General features: G+C 52.1%; 1 long non-coding RNA gene across 1 annotated transcript in view; it reads left to right on the top strand.

The window, feature by feature from the left end:
- Nucleotides 1-6,499, top strand: part of LOC140386032 (uncharacterized) — an 87,417-nt gene extending 80,918 nt beyond the window's left edge. The window contains exon 4 of the long non-coding RNA XR_011933544.1: nucleotides 6,237-6,499. This is a non-coding gene — a long non-coding RNA (uncharacterized lncRNA). The remainder of the gene's footprint in view (nucleotides 1-6,236) is intronic.
- Nucleotides 6,500-19,991: the final 13,492 nt, after the last annotated feature.

Here is a 19,991-nt window from a genome sequence, read left to right on the forward strand (position 1 = left end):
GATGGTGGTGTGGCGGTAATGACACTGGACTAGTAATCCAACAGCTCAGGCTAATGGGTTCAAATCCCACCAAGGCAGCTGTTGAAGTTTCAAGTCAATTAATAAAATATGGAATTTAAAAAACTAGATTCAGTCATGATAACCATGGAACTATCGGTGATTGTCGTAAAAAAACATTTAATTCATTAAGGCCCTTTAGGGAAGGAAATCTGCCAGCCTTACATGGTCTGACCTACATCTGGCACCAGATCCACAGAAATGTTGTTGACTCTTAAATGACCTAAATGCCACTCAGTTCAACAAGGCAACAAGTGCTGGCCCTGCCAGGGAAGCCTACATCGCATGAAAAAAAGAGAATGCTGCCAAAATCCTACCGAGAAACTATCTAAACCCCTGGGTTAGATTTCAGTCACCAGCTCCAATTTTAACTCCAGACCACTCATCAGTTGATTTATGATCAAAGTTCAAAACTCAGGGCAGGAATTTCTGGACCCTCCACTAGTGGGCATTGTCGTGGGAGGTCGGAAAAATTTGGAGAGCTGTTAACTTTTAACTGCTCTCCAGATTTTCCTCTCCTGCCCGCGATGATGCCCGCCAATGTCGGGACATGAAAATCCCGCCGTCATTCACCGTGAAAAAAAAGGCCCAGTGGTATTTGTGGTAGTATCAGGTATTGCGGTCCCCGAGAGGCTGTAGACCATTTGGTAAGCCTAGCAGCTTACCATTGGCTGTTTGACATGTGGCTCCGCCCTGACAGGCGGGGTATAAGAACAGGTGCCGTCCCAGCAGCCCTCATTCTGTACCGAAGCTGCTGGGGAACAGATCGAGTCTATTAAAGCCTTCAGTTATGATACAACCTCGTCTTCGAGTCTAATTGATCGTGCATCAATTTAATAGACTACTCTTGAGCTGAAAGAATGGATCTCTGAATCAAGCCGGAGTGTCTACAACTCAGCGCCCACACGGGGAACTCGGCTGCGATTTTTAAGCACTGGCTGGCGTGTTTTAAAGGCTACCTCGGTACGGCCGCAGGCACCCCCTCGGGAGACCAAAAACTGCATCTTCTGCACTCAAGAGTAAGCCCTGCAATCTTCTCCCTCATCGAGGAGGCGGAGGACTATGATGATGCGATCAAACTGTTAAAGGGACATTATATACGCCCTGTAAACCAGGTCTACGCACGTCACCTGCTTGCAACTGGACGGCAAAACCCCGGGGAATCGCTGGAGGACTTCTACCGTGCGCTACTGGTGCTGGGCAGAAACTGTGGCTGCCCGCAAGTTTCGGGCAGCGAGCACACGGAACTTCTAATCCGGAATGCCTTCGTAGCAGGTATGAGCTCTTCAGAAATCCCACAAAGACTTTTAGAAAAGGACACCCAGGGACTGAGAGAAGCACGGGCCCTGGCAGGGTCCATGGATGTTGCCTCCAGAAACGCGCAGTCCTATGCACCCGACTGCGCGGCAGCCCCTTGGGCTGCGTGGCATCCCGCAGTGGCAGCCCCACTGACCTTCGCCGTGTCCCCGCAGGCCTGCGCTGTAAGACGGCCCGCTAGCTCCGTTGGGCCCCGTTGCTTCTTCTGCGGGTAGCGAAGCACCCCAGCCAGCGCTGCCCAGCCCGCACCTCCACCTGCAAAGGGTGCGGCAAGAAGGGTCATTTTGTGGGGGTCTGCCAAGCACGAGCTGTGGCCGCGGTCTCGAACGACTCCGGACCGCCGCGGCAACCTTCCCTTCGGGCCCCAGGCGGCCAGCACTTACCGCCACCCCCCTATCCGAGGACCACGCCCGACCAACGGCCACGGCCATCTTGCCACTCGGACGCCAAGCTGGACGGATGGGTGCCGCCATTTTGTCCATCCCCGCCGCCAATTTGTACATCCCCGACCACCATGTGCGATCCATGGGAGACGCCATCTTGGATGGGGCCCCAGGCCCCCAGCACAGCGACTACATGCTGCCCGATCGCGGCCCATAACTGCTCCATCTGGCCTCGGTGATGCTGGACCAAAATCGACCTCGGACACTCGCAACAGCAACGATGACGATCTTCATCAACGGCCATGAGACGTTTGGCCTGATTGACTCTGGGAGCACGGAGAGCTTTATACACCCCAACACGGTAAGGCTCTGTTCACTTGTTACCCACCCTGTAAACCAAAGAATCTCCCTGGCCTCCGGGTCACACTCAGTGGAGATAAAGAGATTCTGCCTAGCAAACCTCACTGTCCAAGGCAGGAAATTCAACAATTTCCGCCTTTATGTCCTGCCGCACCTCTGCGCGGCTACACACCTGGGGTTGGACTTCCAATGTAACTTGCAAAGCCTCACTTTTAAATTCGGCAGCCCTATAGCCCCCTTACTGTCTGCGGCCTCGCGACCCTTAAGGTCGACCCGCCTTCCCTGTTTGCGAACCTCACCCCGGATTGCAAACCCGTCGCCACCAGGAGCAGACGGTCCAAAGGCTACTGAGGGAAGGGGTCATTGAAGCTAGCAACAGTCCCTGGAGAGCTTAAGTAGTGGTGGTAAAGACTGGGGAGAAACATAGGATGGTCATTGACTACAGTCAGACCATCAACAGGTTTATGCAACTGGATGCGTACCCTCTCCCCCGCATATCCGACCTGGTGAACCGGATCGTGCAATACAAGATCTTCTCCACGGTGGATCTCAAGTCCGCCTACCATCAGCTACCCCTCCGCACTAGTGACCGCAAGTACACTGCCTTCAAAGCAGATGGGCGGCTCTACCAATTTTTAAGGGTTCCCTTTGGTGTCACTAATGGGGTCTCGGTCTTCCAACATGAGATGAACCGAATGGTTGACCGGTACGGCTTACGCGCAATGTTCCCGTATCTTGATAACGTCACCATCTGTGGCCATGACCAGCAGGACCACGACACCAACCTCCGAAAATTTCTCCAGACCGCGAAAATCCTTAACTTAACGTACAATAAGGATAAATGCGCCTTTAGCACCGACCGCTTAGCCATTCTCCGCTACATAGTGCGAAATGGAGTTCTAGGCCCCGACCCTGAACGCATGCACCCCTTTATGGAGTTCCCCCTTCCTCAGTGCCCCAAGGCCCTGAAGCGTTGCCTCGGGTTTTTCAGCTATTACGCACAGTGGGTCCCCAACTACGCAGACAAAGCCCGACCCCTAATCCAGTCCACAACCTTCCCCCTGTCGGTGAAGGCCTGCCAGGCCTTCTGCCGCATCAAAGCAGACATTGCAAAGGCCACGATGCGCGCCATTGACGAGTCCCTCCCCTTCCAGGTCGAGAGCGATGCGTCCAATGTAGCTCTGGCCGCCACCTTCAACCAAACAGGCAGACCCGTGGCCTTTTTCACCCGTACCCTCCATGCTTCAGAAATTCGCCATTCCTCGGTCGAAAAGGAGGCACAAGCCATAGTAGAAGCTGTGCGACACTGGAGGCATTACCTGGCTGGCAGGAGATTCACTCTCCTCACTGACCAACGGTCAGTAGCGTTCATGTTCGATAATGCACAGCGGGGCAAGATAAATAACGACAAGATCTTGCGGTGGAGGATAGAACTCTCCACCTACAACTACGAGATCTTCTACCATCCTGGGAAGCTAAACGAGCCTCCCGATGCCCTGTCCCACGGCACGTGTGCCACCGCAAAAGTGGACCACCTCCGCGCCCTCCACGAGGAACTCTGCCACCCAGGGGTCACTCGCTTTTTCCACTTCATTAAGGCCCGCAACCTGCCCCACTCCATCGAGGAGGTCAGGACAGTCACCAGGGACTGCAAAATCTGCGCGTAGTGCAAACCGCACTTCTACCGGCCAGAGAGGGCGCACCTGATAAAGGTTTCCCGTCCCTTTGAACGCCTCAGCATGGACTTCAAAGGCCCCCTCCCCTCCACCGACCGCAACATGTACTTCCTGAACATGATTGACAAGTACTCCCAGTTCCCGTTCGCCATCCCCTGCCCCGACATGACCACTACCACCGTCATCAAGGCCCTCCGGGGTAAGGTATCTTTACACTGTTCGGGTTCCCCGCGTACATACACAGTGATAGGGGGTCCTCCTTTATAGCGACGAACTGCGTTAATTCCTGCTCAGCAAGGGCATCGCCTCAAGCAGGACGGCCAGTTACAACCCCCGGGGAAACGGGCAGGTAGAGAGGGAGAACGGAACGGTCTGGAAGAGCATCCTACTGGCTCTGCGGTCCAGGACTCTCCCCGTCTCTCGCTGGCAGGAAGTCCTCCCTCCACGCCACTCGGTCGCTGCTCTGTACAACTACCAATCAGACACCTTATGTACGTCTCCTTGTCTTTCCCAGTAAATCCTCCTCCGGGACCTCGCTCCCAACCTGGCTAGCGACACCCGGACCCATCCTGCTTTGGAAGCACGTGCGGGCGCACAAGTCGGACCCGTTGGTCGAGAGGGTCCACCTGCTGCACACTAACCCCCAGTATGCCTACGTGGCGTTCCCTGTCGGCCGGCAAGATACAGTCTCCCTCCAGGACCTGGCGCCCACCGGAACCCCACGCGCACCTGAACCATTGCCCCCATCCCCTCCCCCCTCACAGCACCTCACTGGGGGGGTCTGTCCTCCCGCCGCTCCTACCTAGGCCATCCCACCCACCGACGCCCCCTACAGGCGCCCCCCCTCTCGTGTCAACCATTTGCCCCACCAGCGCCGCCTAGGGGTGACAAAGCTGCCATGGACGACGAAGCCACGCTCCCGGAGCCGCAGACGCCTGGACCCCCACCAGAACCACCACAGAGGCTCAGACGATCCAGGAGGACAACCGACTGATTGCTACACTGTAACTGTAACTGTACATGAACACTGACTATATATATCTTCCACACTTGTAAATACTCACGGTACCTCCATATCTGATCATACCATATTCAATGCATTTGTAACCACTGGCCACCACCCCTGCCGGACTCTTTTTTAACAGGGGGTGAATGTGGTAGTATCAGGTATTGCGGTACCCGAGAGGCTGTAGACCATTGGGTAAGCCTAGCAGCTTACCATTGGCTGTTTGGTATGTGGCTCCACCCTGACAGGCGGGGTATAAGAACAGGTGCCGTCCCAGCAGCCCTCATTCTGTACCGTAGCTGCTGGGGAACAGGTGTAGTCTATTAAAGTCTTCAGTTATGATACAACCTCGTCTTCGAGTCTAATTGATCGTGCATCAGTATTTTAACTTCCAGGTTTGATTTAAATGCTGCCAGTGGACTTCCCACTCGTTTTAAGTGGGACCAAAGCAATGGAAGTGCACATGGCCCGGACCTGCCAGAAGCAGGTGAGTGATGAGCTCGGTTGGCACACGCTGAGGCTGCCTAATAGAAATTGGAGCCAGCCTCTGACAGCACCATCAATACTAAATATGGATATGTTAAATCAACTATGCCTGCTGGGGAAGCTGCCCCATGTGCAGCAGGACAGCCCCAAGTGACTCTGGTGTGAGTGATGTTATTTGCTCACCTACCTGGTTTCCGCTGGATGTATAGGGTTAAAAGCAACGTCCATTTCATTGGTACTCTCTCTGTAACAGAGGTGGCGGGTGAGACAGATTGGAATGTGGTGTGGAAGCGATGACACCAGAGATTATAATTAAAGAGCGAGCACAGAAGGTGACCTGCATTACGAGACAGATTTCGCAGCAACAGAGAAGGCAGGTTGCGAATGCTGACACTATTGAGCCTCCGGGTCCTGATAAGAGGATGGGCCCTTAAAAACAGGTGACCTTCATCTCAAGGTTTTGCATGGTGTTGACAAGGGGGCTGACAGAAACGAGAAGTGTCCTCCTTTCTGCAGGTGCTTTTCATAAAGGTGAGATCCCTTTCTTTATCAGATACAATATGCTGAATGTACTAACCAATATTTTACTGCAAGTTCCTCATCAATTTCTTGAAAGCTTTTAATTTAACTTTAATGGGAACCCAACTCACCTCTAAATACCTTTTATGCACTTTTGTAAAAAATAGACTTGGCATTTAATAAAGCACATCCAATATCTTATCTCACAGAAGACAAGATGATAGGGGTCAAGGACCTCATAGACTAATAATTCAGCTGAGCTGAGAGAGGAGCTATTTTACAGAGTGGCTAGTTTAAAATAATTGGACAGCAATACAAAGGGGTCTTTCAGGCATGTTGCAGAGTGCAGAGCCCCCACCTAAATGAGGAGGATGTCATTAACTGCCGCTGAAAACTTGCAAATGATAAACTAACATCTATTATCTTCATCAGCCCGAGACATATGTGATGGAGTTGGAGACAAACGGCCGATGGGAAAGTGGTTACGGAGTTGCCAGAATCCTTTCTTTGGATAACATTTCCCCAGGAAAGAGCAAAACAAAAAGCTTCCACAAAATTTTCTTTCCATTTATCATTCTTTTCCTCATTCTCAAGAGGAGTTTGCATTGGGTGTGGTTGGAGGTAGAAAAACACAAAACCATCTCAAGGTAGAATCCTTACTTCGAATGTTCAAATGAAAGACCATCATGAAGGACTTTCATTAATATTGCACTTTTCATGGACAAAGAACTTCATAGTCAATAAATTATTTTGAACTACACAAATTGTGCAGCCACTTTTGCAATTAAGTGATGAAGGACCAATCTGATTTCAGTGACAATGATGAATGGAGAATTGTTGGCCAGGCCTTGAGGAAAACGACACAATTTTTTTGTTGAATAGTCCGAAACAAGTAAATGGGAATCTGCAGGTTTTATCTTCTCTCATCAAATACACCGTTACATCATTATTTCTCTTAACCTCCATAAATTTTATCCTCTTCCCATCCATTTTTAATCTTAATCTTAAAGTTCTGCAGTGTTATAATTGAGAAAGCCAGAAAGTAGTGACAGTCGGACTTAAGCCCACTTTTAAAAACATTTATTTACAAGAGTTACACATTACAAGTATGCACCTCCAAACCCAATCTCTGCAGTTTCAGCCTGTTTCCATTTGTAGGAGGACACGTTACTCCCCAGTGAAGGCCTCCTACTTGCATACAATTAATATACAAGTAACATACTGTATCGAGGGCCACCCCCCCCCATTTTACCATCCACCAGCCAATTACTTCAAAACGATGTGTAGGCTAGGTATATTGGGATGCTAAATTGCACCTTAGTGCTCAGGAATGGGCAAGTTAGGTGGGGTTAAGGGGATAGAGCGGGTGAGTGGGCCTAGGTAGGATGCTCTTTCAGATGGTCAGTGCATACTCGATGGGCCGAATGGATTCCTTCTGCACTGTAGAATTTCTATGATTCTTTGGCCAAACTTGGGAATATCCCTCATATCAGGCTTGCCCTCCACCAAGGTCAGCACCTTCAGGAGACGATGCGAGTAAAACCAACAGGAAGTAACATGTCTGGGCTGGGTTATCGTGTGACACAAGTATGTTTTCCAATTGACTCTGCGCCCGCCTCATCTTCAGAGCTGTTTCATGAAAGGATACTTATCTGTCTAACGTTTTGGAGCTTAATACTCTCTATGGACTCTCTGACATGTCCCGTGCCTTTGATAGCTTGAACTCAAGGGCACTGCTGGCACAAACAAACAAGGTGGTACAGTCTTGATGGAGTCCCAGGAGTAATTAGAGTCACAGGATTTTTTCTGTTTCTTCTCCAAATCACGACTTGCTCGCAGCTAAGAGGGGAGTGTCCCAGTAACCAGCTGTGGGAAAATCGTCGCAATGCAATGTCACTGCTCTCGAGAGAAAAATCCCATCTGATAAGGCTCTGTTTAGTTGTACACAAGTGGCACATTCTGCTTTCAGTCCTGGTCACTCACAAATTACCACCCATTAGTTTTGGTTTTCAAAGCAAATAATTAAAAAAAAACACAAACTGTTTCCACTGCCGGGTGAGTCAGTAACCAGAGAACCTGGATTAAGATAATTGTCAAAAGGAACCAGAGGGGAGAGGAGAATTTTTTTTTCACAGTAAGTTTTTATTACCTAGAATGCACTGCCTGAAAAGGTGGTGGAAGCAGATCCAATCAACATCCTTCAAATGAAATGAAATGAAATGGAAATCGCTTATTGTCACAAGTAGGCTTCAAATGAAGTTACTGTGAAAAGCCCCTAGTCGCCACATTCCGGCGCCTGTTCGGGGAGGCTGTTATGGGAACTGATTATAAAGTTTACAGGGTATGGGGAAAAAGTGGGGGCTTTGGACTAATAAGATAGAATTTTCAAAGTGCCAGGCGTGGAATGCTGGGCAAATGGCCTCCAGCTGCGCAGTAAGGTTCTAAGGACTGAATATTACAGGGCAGGGTGTGGGGGCTGCAGGTGGCTCATCTCCCCAGAAGCAAAGTCAGTGTGGAGCCGACCCGCTGCACACTGGCTCACCCTGCAGCCATAATGCCCACCAGGCAGGCCAAGCAAGAGCCAAGTGCGACTTCTGCCCCTCACTGGGAGGAAGTTCCACCCTCAGGAGCTGTCGGCCAATCCAATTGGCTGGCAGCTCCATTAGTCCCGGCAGCATTAAGAATGTGTTAGAGGGGTCCGCTGGGACTACAAGAGGAGGAGAAAGAAGATCCATGGAATCCTGAAGACAGGTACGCAGGGGGATTGGTCAGGGAGGTTTTCGGTAAGTCAGGGAGGGTGGGGGGGGGGGGCAAAGGGGTGGGGGTTGTGGGTTTAAGGCAGCGGATGGGTGGGAAGAAAAGCAAGCTTCAACCTTCGGGAAACAGCCCCCTCAGCCCCACCGGAAAAGGGCACTCCCTGAAGATAGAAACCCCCATTTCCTTCCTGCCCTTTGATAAGATTATTTTAAATTCAGGCTGCCCACTCCTGCTCGACTTCTCACTCAAATGTTGTATGGCAGCATATTATCATAGTCAGTTGGCTGGGTAAAAAGTTGAATTTACCCTTGATTAGCTAATTAAATATGGCGGGTGGGCTGCTGATTTCAGCACCCGCCCAGCCCCTATATGATGAGGTGAACTTGGGGTGGGTGGGAAGGTGGTGTGGTGATGGATGGGCACTCACCACCCACCCTATTTTATGTGGTATTTATATGCCCCCCCCCCCCCCCACAACCCATTGAAAACATGCCCAGCAGGGGCATGTAGAATGCAGCCCTAAGATTCTAACACTGGAGATTTTCATATTCAGTTGTGGGCCTGGTGTCCGACAAAGGTTGAAATATAGGTGTAAAGATCCAATCGAGCTAGTTTGAGCTGAAAGTGATTTAAAGTGGGCAGCACGGTAGCACAGTGGTTAGCACTGTTGCTTCACAGCATCTGGGTCGCAGGTTCGATTCTCGTCTTGGGTCACTGTCTGTGCGGAGTCTGCACGTTCTTCCTGTGTCTGTGTGCGTGTCCTCCGGGTGCTCCGGTTTACTCCCACAAGTCCCGAAAGACGCGCTGTTAGGTGAACTGAATGTTGTGAATTCTCCCTCTGTGTCCCCAAAGAGGCGCTGGAATGTGGCGACTAGGAGCTTTTCACAGTAACTTCATTGCAGTGTTAATGTAAGCCTACTTGTGACAGTAAAGATCATTATTATTATTATTATTATTAAGTAAATTTGAGTATTAATTAACTTTTAACTTGAATTTACCTTTCAAATGCGCTCAACAATTATTTTTGTTTTGCTCTTAACTTCTAAAATATGTTAATTATCTATTCATATTTGAATTTCTGTACTTTATATAATATTTGCTCTGTTGTTAGATTTTGTTGACCCAAGTCAAAGAATTTAGATGATGGCAGATGGAATTTTTCTGACATCTTTGTGCAATATCAATGTCAAACTGTTATTCTCGAATCGACTTTTTCATTTTGAGTAGGGTGCTGATAGCGAGAGTAGAGGATACCGAGTATTTGGCAATAGCCATTTCAGACCTCGCCCCGCATTGGGTGGACTTGGAGATGTGGGAGGATAGGGACCAGCGCCCGCTGTGGCGCTTGGAGGTGGGGCTGTTGGCGGACGAGGAGGTGAGCGAGCGGGTCCGAGGAAGTATAGAGAGGTACTTGGAGACCAACGACAATGGGGAGGTCCGAGTGGGGATGGTATGGGAGGCACTGAAGGCAGTGGTGAGGGGAGAGCTGATCTCCATTTGGGCCCACAAGGAGCGGGGGGAGAGGGAGAGGCTAGTGGGGGAGATGGTGAGGGTAGACAGGAGGTATGCGGAAGAGCCTGAGGAAGGATTATTGAGGAAGAAGCGCAGCCTCCAGGCCGAATTCGACCTGGTGACCACCAGGAAGGCGGAGGTGCAGTGGAGGAAGGCCCAGGGGGCGGTCTACGAGTATGGAGAAAAGGCAAGCTGGATGCTGGCGCATCAGCTTCGGAAGCGGGACGCATCTAGGGAGATCGGGGAAGTTAAGGACAGGGGAGGGAGCGTGGTGCGGAGTGGGGTTGCATCAATGGGGTCTTCAGGGACTTCTACCAGGAATTGTACTGATCCGAGCCCCCAAGGGAGGAGGGAGGGATGGGCCGTTTCCTGGACCAATTGAGGTTTCCAAAGGTGGAAGAGGGACTGGTGGTGGGTCTGGGGGCCCCGATTGGGCTGGAGGGGCTGATCAAAGGAATAGGAAGAATGCAGGCGGGGAAGGCACCGGGGCCGGACGGTTTCCCGGTCGAGTTCTATAAAAATATATGGACCTGTTGGGCCCGCTGCTAGTTAGGACCTTTAATGAGGCAAGGCGGGGGAGGGGGGTTTACCCCCGACAATGTCCTGAGCACTGATCTCCTTGATCCTGAAGCGGGACAAGGATCCCCTGCAATGTGGGTCTTACAGATCGATTTCCTTGCTAAATGTAGATGCCAAGGTGCTGGCGAAGGTCTTAGCCACGAGGATTGAGGATTGTGTGCCGCAGATCATCCATGAAGACCAGACGGGGTTTGTGAAGGGGAGACAGTTGAACGTGAATGTGCGGAGGCTTTTGAACGTTATCATGATGCCGGCGAGGGAAGGGGAGGCGGAGATAGTGGTGGCGATGGACGCTGAGAAAGCCTTCGATAGGGTAGAGTGGGGGTACCTGTGGGAGGTACTGAAGAGGTTCGGGTTTGGGGAGGGATTTGGGGAGGGGTTTGGGGAGGGGTTTGTCAGGTGGGTTAGGTCCCGATGGCGAGTGTGGCCACAAATAGGAGGATGTCCGAGTACTTTCGGTTGCACCGAGGGACGAGACAGGGGTGTCCCCTGTCCCCCCTGCTCTTCGCACTGGCGATTGAACCCCTGGCTAGGGCACTGACAGAGTTGAGGAACTGGAGGGGGTTGGTGCGGGGTGGGGAGGAGCATAGGGTGTCGCTTTATGCGGACGACCTGCTGCTGTATGTGGCGGACCCGGTGGGAGGAATGCCAGAGGTAATGAGGATCCTTAGGGAATTCGGGGACTTTTCGGGGTACAAGCTCAATATGGGGAAGAGCGAGCTGTTCGTAGTTCAGCTAGGGGACCAGAGAGGGGGATTGGCGAGCTCCCACTAAAAAGGGCGGAGAGGAGCTTCAGATATTTGGGGGTCCAGGTGGCCAGGAGCTGGGGCGCCCTGCATAGGCTTAACTTTACAAGGCTGGTGGAGCAAATGGAGGAGGAGTTCAAGAGGTGGGACGCGTTGCCGCTGTCCTTGGCGGGTAGGGTGCAGTCAATCAAAATGACAGCGCTCCCAAGGTTTTTGTTCCTGTTCCAGTGCCTCCCCGTGTTTATCCCGAAGGCTTTTTTCAAGCGGGTTAACAGGAGTATAATGGGGTTTGTGTGGGCACGAGGGACTCCGAGGGTGAGAAGGGTGTTCCTGGAGCGGAGTAGAGATAGGGGGGGCTGGCGCTGCCCAACTTCTGTGGGTACTACTGGGCCGCCAATGCGATGATGGTGCGCAAGTGGGTGATGGAGGGGGCTGCATGGAAAAGGCTGGAGACGGCATCCTGTGTGGGCACGAGTCTGGGGGCGCTGGCAACGGCGCCGCTGCCGCTCCCTCCAGGGAGGTATACCACGAGCCCGGTAGTGGTGGCGGCCCTCAAAATTTGGGGGCAGTGGAGGCGGCATAGGGGGGACGTTGGGGCCTCGGCATGGACCCCATTACGGGGGAACCACCGGTTCGCCCCAGGAAGAACAGGTGGAGGGTTTTCGGGGTGGCACAGGGCAGGGATACGAAAGTTGGGGGACCTGTTTGTGGACGGGAAGTTCACGAGCTTGGGTGAGCTGGAGGAGAAGTACGGGCTCCCCCTGGGGAACACCTTCAGGTACTTACAGGTAAGGGCATTTGCCAGACGGCAGGTGGGGAATTCCCGCAGCTACTGCCACACACAGTACAGGACAGGGTGCTCTCGGGAGGGTGGGTGGGAGTGGAGAAGATCTCGGAAACGTACCAGGTGATGCAGGAGGAGGAGGCCTCGGTGGTGGAGTTGAAAGGTAAGTGGGAGGAGGAGTTGGGAGAGGAGATCGAAGAGGAGACATGGGCAGATGCCCTAGGGAGAGTGAACTCATCCTCTTCGTTCGCGAGGCTCAGCCTCATACAGTTTAAGGTGCTGCACAGGGCACACATGACCGGGATAAGGATGAGCCGGTGCTTTGGGGGTGAGGACAGGTGTGTTAGGTGCTCAGGGAGCCCAGCAAATCGCACCCATATGTTCTGGGCATGCCCAGCGCTGGAGGAATTTTGGAAGGGCGTAGCGAGGACGGTGTCGAGGGTGGTAGGATCCAGGGTCAGACTGGGCTGGGGGCTCGCAATATTTGGGGTGGCAGAGGAGCCGGGAGTGCAGGAGGCGAAAGAGGCCGGAATTCAGGCCTTTGCGTCCCTGGTAGCCCGGCGAAGGATTCTCCTTCAGTGGAAAGATGCGAGGCCCCCAAGCGTGGAATCCTGGATCAGCGATATGGCAGTGTTCATTAAATTGGAGAGGGTGAAATTTGCCTTGAGAGGGTCGGTACAAGGGTTCTTTAGGCGGTGGCAACCGTTCTTAGACTTTCTGGCAGAACGATAGACATTAGTCAATGGCAGCAGCAGCTTGGGGTGGGGGGGGGGTGGGTTTACTTTATTTTTGTTTATGTTATTTACACTGGAGGGTCAGAGGGGGTGTATACACCTGTTGTGTTAAGTCGGGGTGTTAATGTTAATTTATTATCTATGTACAGGGGGGGGGAGAGGTTTGGGGGATTGCTTTTTTAGATTGTGTTTTGTACTTAACCCTGTTGGGTTCTTTTTTCTTTCTCATTTTGTTATTGATATTTTATGAAAACCTTTAATTAAAAATTATTTTTAAAAAAAATCAATGTCAAACTGCATTGGTCTTGTGTGGGAGTGAAGTTCTGCAGCTCCCTCGGCAAAGTTCACTCAATACTCCCAGGGAAGGTTCAATACAGTTTAGATACAAAGCAAGCTCCCTCAATGTCTGTGGTTCTCAAACTGGGATCTATGGATACCTTGGGGATCTGAGTGACATACCTTGAAATAATCTGAAAATGTTTAAGAGGGGGATTGATGCAAGTGGCGAGGTGGGATGAGAGTGCTGCTGCCATATTTGCAGTGCAGGTTGGCTGGCCGTCTCCCCTTGGAGGGCAGGGCACACAAAGGGGTGCTGAGAGTCCCTCAGACATCGTCGGTAGAGCTGCAATTACTAAGGTTGGAGATGGGTGCTAAGAGAGCCAGCCCTGTTCAAGCGAGGGTAATGTTTTAACGTATCTAATAAACTAAAGAAATACCTGTTTTCTTAAAGGCATTATTAAAATATTCTTTACATGCAGCATTTTCATATTTTGAGTATTATGTGGTAATCTAATATGGATGAGGGTGCTTGATTATTAATCCATTTGGAAATGGTTCCACTAATCAGAGTAGTTTGAGAACGGCATGCTCTGCACTGCAGTGTCACGTATCCCTGTGTCAGATTTGGACAGGGCAACTGGGGTTGGCAAGTAACTGCAACCTGCGTTGGCTATGTTCCGAGAACACATGGAAAAAACCCACAGGGATTAGTTTCAGAGTGGTGGCCTTAAGCATTCCTGAATTGGATGAGAACAGGTTAGAGGTAAAGTTCTCCTGACATTGATATTTAATTGATCAACAAGTGTGAGGGAGATAAATTACAAAAGTATATTCACTTACTGATTGCATTACCCAGGTCTCTCATACTCTCGAGTGAGTTACCCATCACCAAGTAGCCCACGTTCTTGACTATGGGTTCGTTTATGGAGAGACAATAATGTTGTGGTAGCATCAGTGGACTAATAATCAAAGAATACTCTGGGGACCCGGCTTTGAATCCCGCCAAGGCAGATGGTAAAATTTGAATCAATAAAAATCTGGAATGATGATGACCATGAAACCATTATTGATTATCGTAAAAACACATCTAATGGCACTTTTGGGAAGGGAAATCAGCCGTTCTTACCTGGTCAGGCCTACATGTGATTCCAGATCCACAATGTGGTTTACTCTAAAATGCCCTATTATCCACTTACTTCAAGGGCAATTGGGGATGGGCAATATATGCTAGCCCAGCCAACGATGCCCACATCCCCTTAACGAATAAAAAAACCTGAGATTGGACTTGTTTATCATAGAATTCATGGAATTTACAGTGCAGAAGGAGGCCATTCGGCCCATCGAGTCTGCACCGGCTCTTGGAAAGAGCACCCTACCCAGGGTCAACACCTCCACCCTATCCCCATAACCCAGTAACCCCACCCAACAAAAGGACAATTTTAGACACTAAGGGCAATTTATCATGGCCAATCCACCTAACATGCACATCTTTGGACTGTGGGCAAAAACCGGAGCATCCGGAGGAAACCCACGCTCACACGGGGAGGATGTGCAGACTCCGCACAGACAGTGACCCAAGCCGGAATCGAACCTGGGACCCTGGAGCTGTGAAGCAATTGTGCTATCCACAATGCTACCGTGCTGCCCAATATCGGGTGCTATGAGTGCTCTCAGAGTGTGTGCACCGAAAATATGCAGATCATTTTGTCTGTCAGGGTGCAATATTGATTTGACACTATCTGTGGCATTTTGCCATCTCGTAACCCTGTATGAAGGGCACCACCCCAACCACTTTCCCACACACAGCAATATTTAAAGGAACCATCAGCTACGTACCGCTTAGCCGTGGGCTGATTTCTTTTGGCAACTCTACATGTGTTTGGTGCTTTTTATAAAGGTTTAATGTTGCAGAACTGGTGTGGTAGCTGCTGTAAGACATTCTGCTGACATCAAGGCTTCTGCAAACACCCAGTTGTTCCCAGACGTGGCCGTACTGCTGAACATTCCCCTTGGAATACAGCATGATGTGGAAAATGAACAGAGACCATGGAGAGAAGGATGATCTCCTGGAAGAGGGCGGAGGAGAAGGCTCTCAGCCAAAGTGTTCACGGAACAATTGTCCTACTTGAGCCTCAGAGATGATCAGTGTGAGAGATGTCAGTATATCAGAAAGGGCGACCTCACTGGAATCTGCCACCTGCTGCAGCCACAAGGATCACACTGAAAGTGGCTGCGTAGATAACCATGGAGATGAACTTTTATCTGACTGGGTCCTTTCAGGCTATCATCCATCAGATGCTTTTGTCCAAATAGTGTAAATAGTTGAGGCACTCCATGCATTACAGGTGAGTGCATCATTGAAGCAAAACATTGAGGATACTGAGTATCGGAAATGAAAAGAGAGAATGCTGGATAAACTCAGCAGGTCTGACAGCGGCCCTCCACAGATGAGTTCTTAGCAAGGCATTACGAGGATTTAGAGCATATATCACTGAGAGATGTATCACTTCCTTCCAAATCACAAGTGGTTGTGGCATCCAAGATAGTATGTATATGAACCAAGGACCTGCAAAGTTTTACTTCCAGGCGTCATGGTAATGTGGATTGGTCTGTAAGGGGTTTTCCAGTGCTGCTGGCACTTCCACCTGTATGATTTTTAAATGCCCCTCCAACTTGATTTTCAAATTTGCTGATGACACCACAGCAATGGGTCGGATCTCAAACAATGACGAGACAGAGTACAGGAATGAGATAGAGAATCTGGTGAACTGGTACGACGACAATAATCTCTCCCTCAATGTCAACAAAACGAAGGAGATTGTTGTGGTAGTATGCATTAGGGGTCATGTGGGACTGTGAAGCCGTGATGTCATTGGCTGACAGATCCCGGGTCCTGGTTGGACGTTGACCTCTAGCTCCGCCCTGAAGGCGGAGTATAAGTACCTGGAGTCCTCCCCCGCAGGCAGTCTACTACTGAACTGCGGGGGAACAGTCACGCTTAATAAAGCCTCATCGACTTCACTCTATTCGTCTCTCGGAGTCTTTGTGCGCTACAATTTATTAAGCGTGACTAAAGGACTATGGAGTCCAGGATCATCCTGGAATGCCTGAGGATCAGCCCCCACGCAGTGAACGCAGCAGCAGCTTTCAAGCACTGGCAGACTTGTTTCGAGGCCTACCTCAGAACCGCCCCCGGCCGGGTCACAGAAGACCAAAAACTACAGGTCCTGCACTCGAGGTTAAGCACGGAGATTTTCTCTCTCATCGAAGATGCAGAGGATTTCCAGACGGCGTTCGCAGCACTAAAAAGTCTCTATGTTCGCCCAGTAAACCAGATCTACGCTCGCTATCAACTCGCAACGAGACGGCAAAGTCCCAGAGAATCGATAGATGAATTCTACGCCGCTCTACTAATTTTGGGACGGGCCTGCAGCTGCCCGCCGGTGAACGCAAATGAACACACGGACATGTTAATGCGCGATGCTTTTGTGGCAGGTATGAACTCCTCCCAAATCCGCCAAAGACTTCTAGAAAAAGAGTCGCTAGGACTCTCAGAGGCACGGGTCCTAGCAGCCTCCCTAGAGGTGGCCGCGCGAAATACCCGCGCCTCCGGCCCCGACCGCACGGCAGCCCATTGGGCTCCGTACGCACCCGTCGCGACAAACCCACCCCCCCCCCCCCCGGACACCCCACAGGCTTGCGTGGTTCAAACGCCAAGTCGCACCGGGGGAGCCCGCTGCTATTTCTGCGGCCAGGCGAAACACCCCCGGCAGCGCTGCCCAGCCCGCGCAGCGATCTGTAAGAGCTGAGGGAAAAAGGGCCATTTCGCGTCTGTGTGCCGGTCCCGCGAGGTCGCCGCTGTCCCGGGAGAACAGGGAGCCCTGTACGCCGTTTACGCTCCCCAACCCCCCCAGCGCCCCATGTACGACCCGCAGGCGCAACCACTTTGGGTCCCGGCCACCACGAGGGGAGGAAGGGCGCCGGCATCTTGGACCACCCCAGACCTGTGCGACGCATGGGGGTGGCCATTTTGCCCACCCCCGCCGCCATCTTGTGACCCCCCAGCCATGTGCGATGCATGGGGGCGGCCACCTTGTCCACCCACGACGCCATCTTGGACGGCAACAACGGACCCCAGTGTTGACGGCTCCACGGGGTTCGAAGAAGACGCGCAACCATTACAACCACGTCTGGCTTCAATGACGCTGGACCAAGCACGGCCCCGGACGCTCCAGACGACGACGACAACGGTGCTGATAAACGGGCACGAGACACCATGCCTAGTCGACTCCGGGAGCACGGAGAGCTTTATCCACCCCGACACGGTAAGACGCTGTTCTTTGACCATCCGTCCCAGCGCACAAAAGATTTCCCTAGCTGCAGGATCCCACTCCGTACAGATCAAAGGCTTCTGCATAGTTACCCTAACGGTGCAAGGGAGGGAGTTCAAAAACTACAGGCTCTACGTCCTTCCCCAACTCTGCGCCCCCACATTACTGGGATTAGACTTCCAGTGCAATCTACAGATCCTAACCTTCAAATTTGGCGGCCCAATACCCCCACTCACGATCTGCGGCCTCGCAACCCTCAAGGTGCAACCCCCATCCTTGTTTGCAAACCTCACCCCAGATTGCAAACCCGTCGCCACTAGGAGCAGACGGTACAGCGCCTAGGACCGGACCTTCATTCGGTCCGAAGTCCAGCGGCTACTAAAGGAAGGCATAATCCAGGCCAGCAATAGTCCCTGGAGAGCACAGGTGGTAGTAGTGAAGACAGGGGAGAAGCAAAGGATGGTCATAGACTATAGCCAGACCATCAACAGGTACACACAACTAGACGCGTACCCTCTCACCCGCATATCCGACATGGTCAATCGGATTGCCCAATATAAGGTCTTCTCCACCGTGGACCTCAAGTCCGCCTACCATCAGCTCCCCATCCGCCCAAGTGACCGCAAGTACACAGCCTTCGAGGCAGACGGGCGATTATACCATTTCCTAAGGGTCCCATTTGGCGTCACAAACGGGGTCTCGGTCTTCCAACGAGAGATGGACCGAATGGTTGATCAACACGGGTTACGGGCCACGTTCCCGTATCTCGACAATGTAACCATCTGCGGCCACGATCAGCAGGACCACAACGCCAACCTCCAAAAATTCCTCCAGACCGCTAAAGCCTTGAACCTCACGTACAACGAGGACAAGTGCGTTTTTAGCACAAACCGGCTAGCCATCCTGGGCTACGTAGTGCGCAATGGGATAATAGGCCCCGACCCCGAACGTATGCGCGCCCTCATGGAATTTCCCCTCCCGCACTGCTCAAAAGCCCTAAAACGCTGCCTGGGTTTCTTTTCATACTACGCCCAGTGGGTCCCCCAGCACGCAGACAAGGCCCGCCCCCTAATACAGACCACGACCTTCCCTCTGTCGACAGAGGCTTGCCAGGCCTTCAGCCGCATCAAAGCGGATATCGCAAAGGCCACGATGCGCGCCATCGACGAGTCCCTCCCCTTCCAGGTTGAGAGCGACGCCTCCGACGTAGCTCTAGTGGCCACCCTTAACCAAGCGGGCAGACCCGTGGCCTTTTTCTCCCGAACCCTCCACGCTTCAGAAATCCGCCACTCCTCAGTGGAAAAGGAAGCCCAAGCCATAGTGGAAGCGGTGCGACATTGGAGGCATTACCTGGCCGGCAGGAGATTCACTCTCCTCACGGACCAACGGTCGGTAGCCTTCATGTTCGATAATGCACAGCGGGGCAAAATCAAAAACGACAAGATCTTAAGGTGGAGGATCGAGCTCTCCACCTTCAACTACGAGATCTTGTATCGTCCCGGAAAGCTGAACGAGACGACCGATGCCCTATCCCGCGGCACATGTGCCAACGCACAAATTAACCGCCTCCAAACCCTCCACGAGGACCTCTGCCACCCGGGGGTCACTCGGTTCTACCACTTTATTAAGTCCCGCAACCTCCCATACTCTTTAGAGGAGGTCCGTACAGTCACAAGGAACTGCCACATCTGCGCAGAGTGCAAACCGCAGTTTTTCAGCCGGATGGTGCTCACCTGATTAAGGCTTCCCGCCCCTTTGAACGCCTTAGTCTGGATTTCAAAGGACCCCTCCCCTCCACCGACCGCAACATACACTTCCTTAATGTGGTGGACGAGTACTCCCGCTTCCCATTCGCCATCCCCTGCCCTGACATGACCGCGGCCACAGTCATTAAAGCCCTGAACACCATATTCACACTGTTCGGTTGCCCCGCATACGTCCACGGCGACAGGGGGTCCTCCTTCATGAGTGACGAGCTGCGCCAGTTCCTGCTCAGCAACGGTATAGCCTCGAGCAGGACGACCAGCTACAACCCCCGGGGGAACGGGCAAGTAGAGAGGGAGAACGGCACGGTCTGGAAGACCGTCCTACTGGCCCTACGGTCCAGGGACCTCCCAGGTGCACGGTGGCAGGAGGTCCTCCCGGACGCCCTCCACTCCATCCGGTCACTACTGTGTACTAGCACTAACCAAACGCCTCATGAGCGCCTCCTTGTCTTCCCCAGGAAGTCCTCCTCTGGAACGTCGCTGCCGACCTGGCTGGCGGCTCGAGGACCCATCTTGCTCCGAAAACATGTGCGGGCGCACAAGTCGGACCCGTTGGTCGAAAGGGTTCACCTCCTTCACGCGAACCCGCAGTACGCTTACGTGGAGTACCCCGACGGCCGACAGGACACGGTCTCCCTGCGAGATCTGGCGCCCGCCGGCAACACACACACCCCCCCGACACCAATCACCCCCTTCCTG

The sequence above is a fragment of the Scyliorhinus torazame genome, chromosome 11 (assembly GCF_047496885.1).
Source record: "Scyliorhinus torazame isolate Kashiwa2021f chromosome 11, sScyTor2.1, whole genome shotgun sequence".
NCBI lineage: Eukaryota > Metazoa > Chordata > Chondrichthyes > Carcharhiniformes > Scyliorhinidae > Scyliorhinus > Scyliorhinus torazame.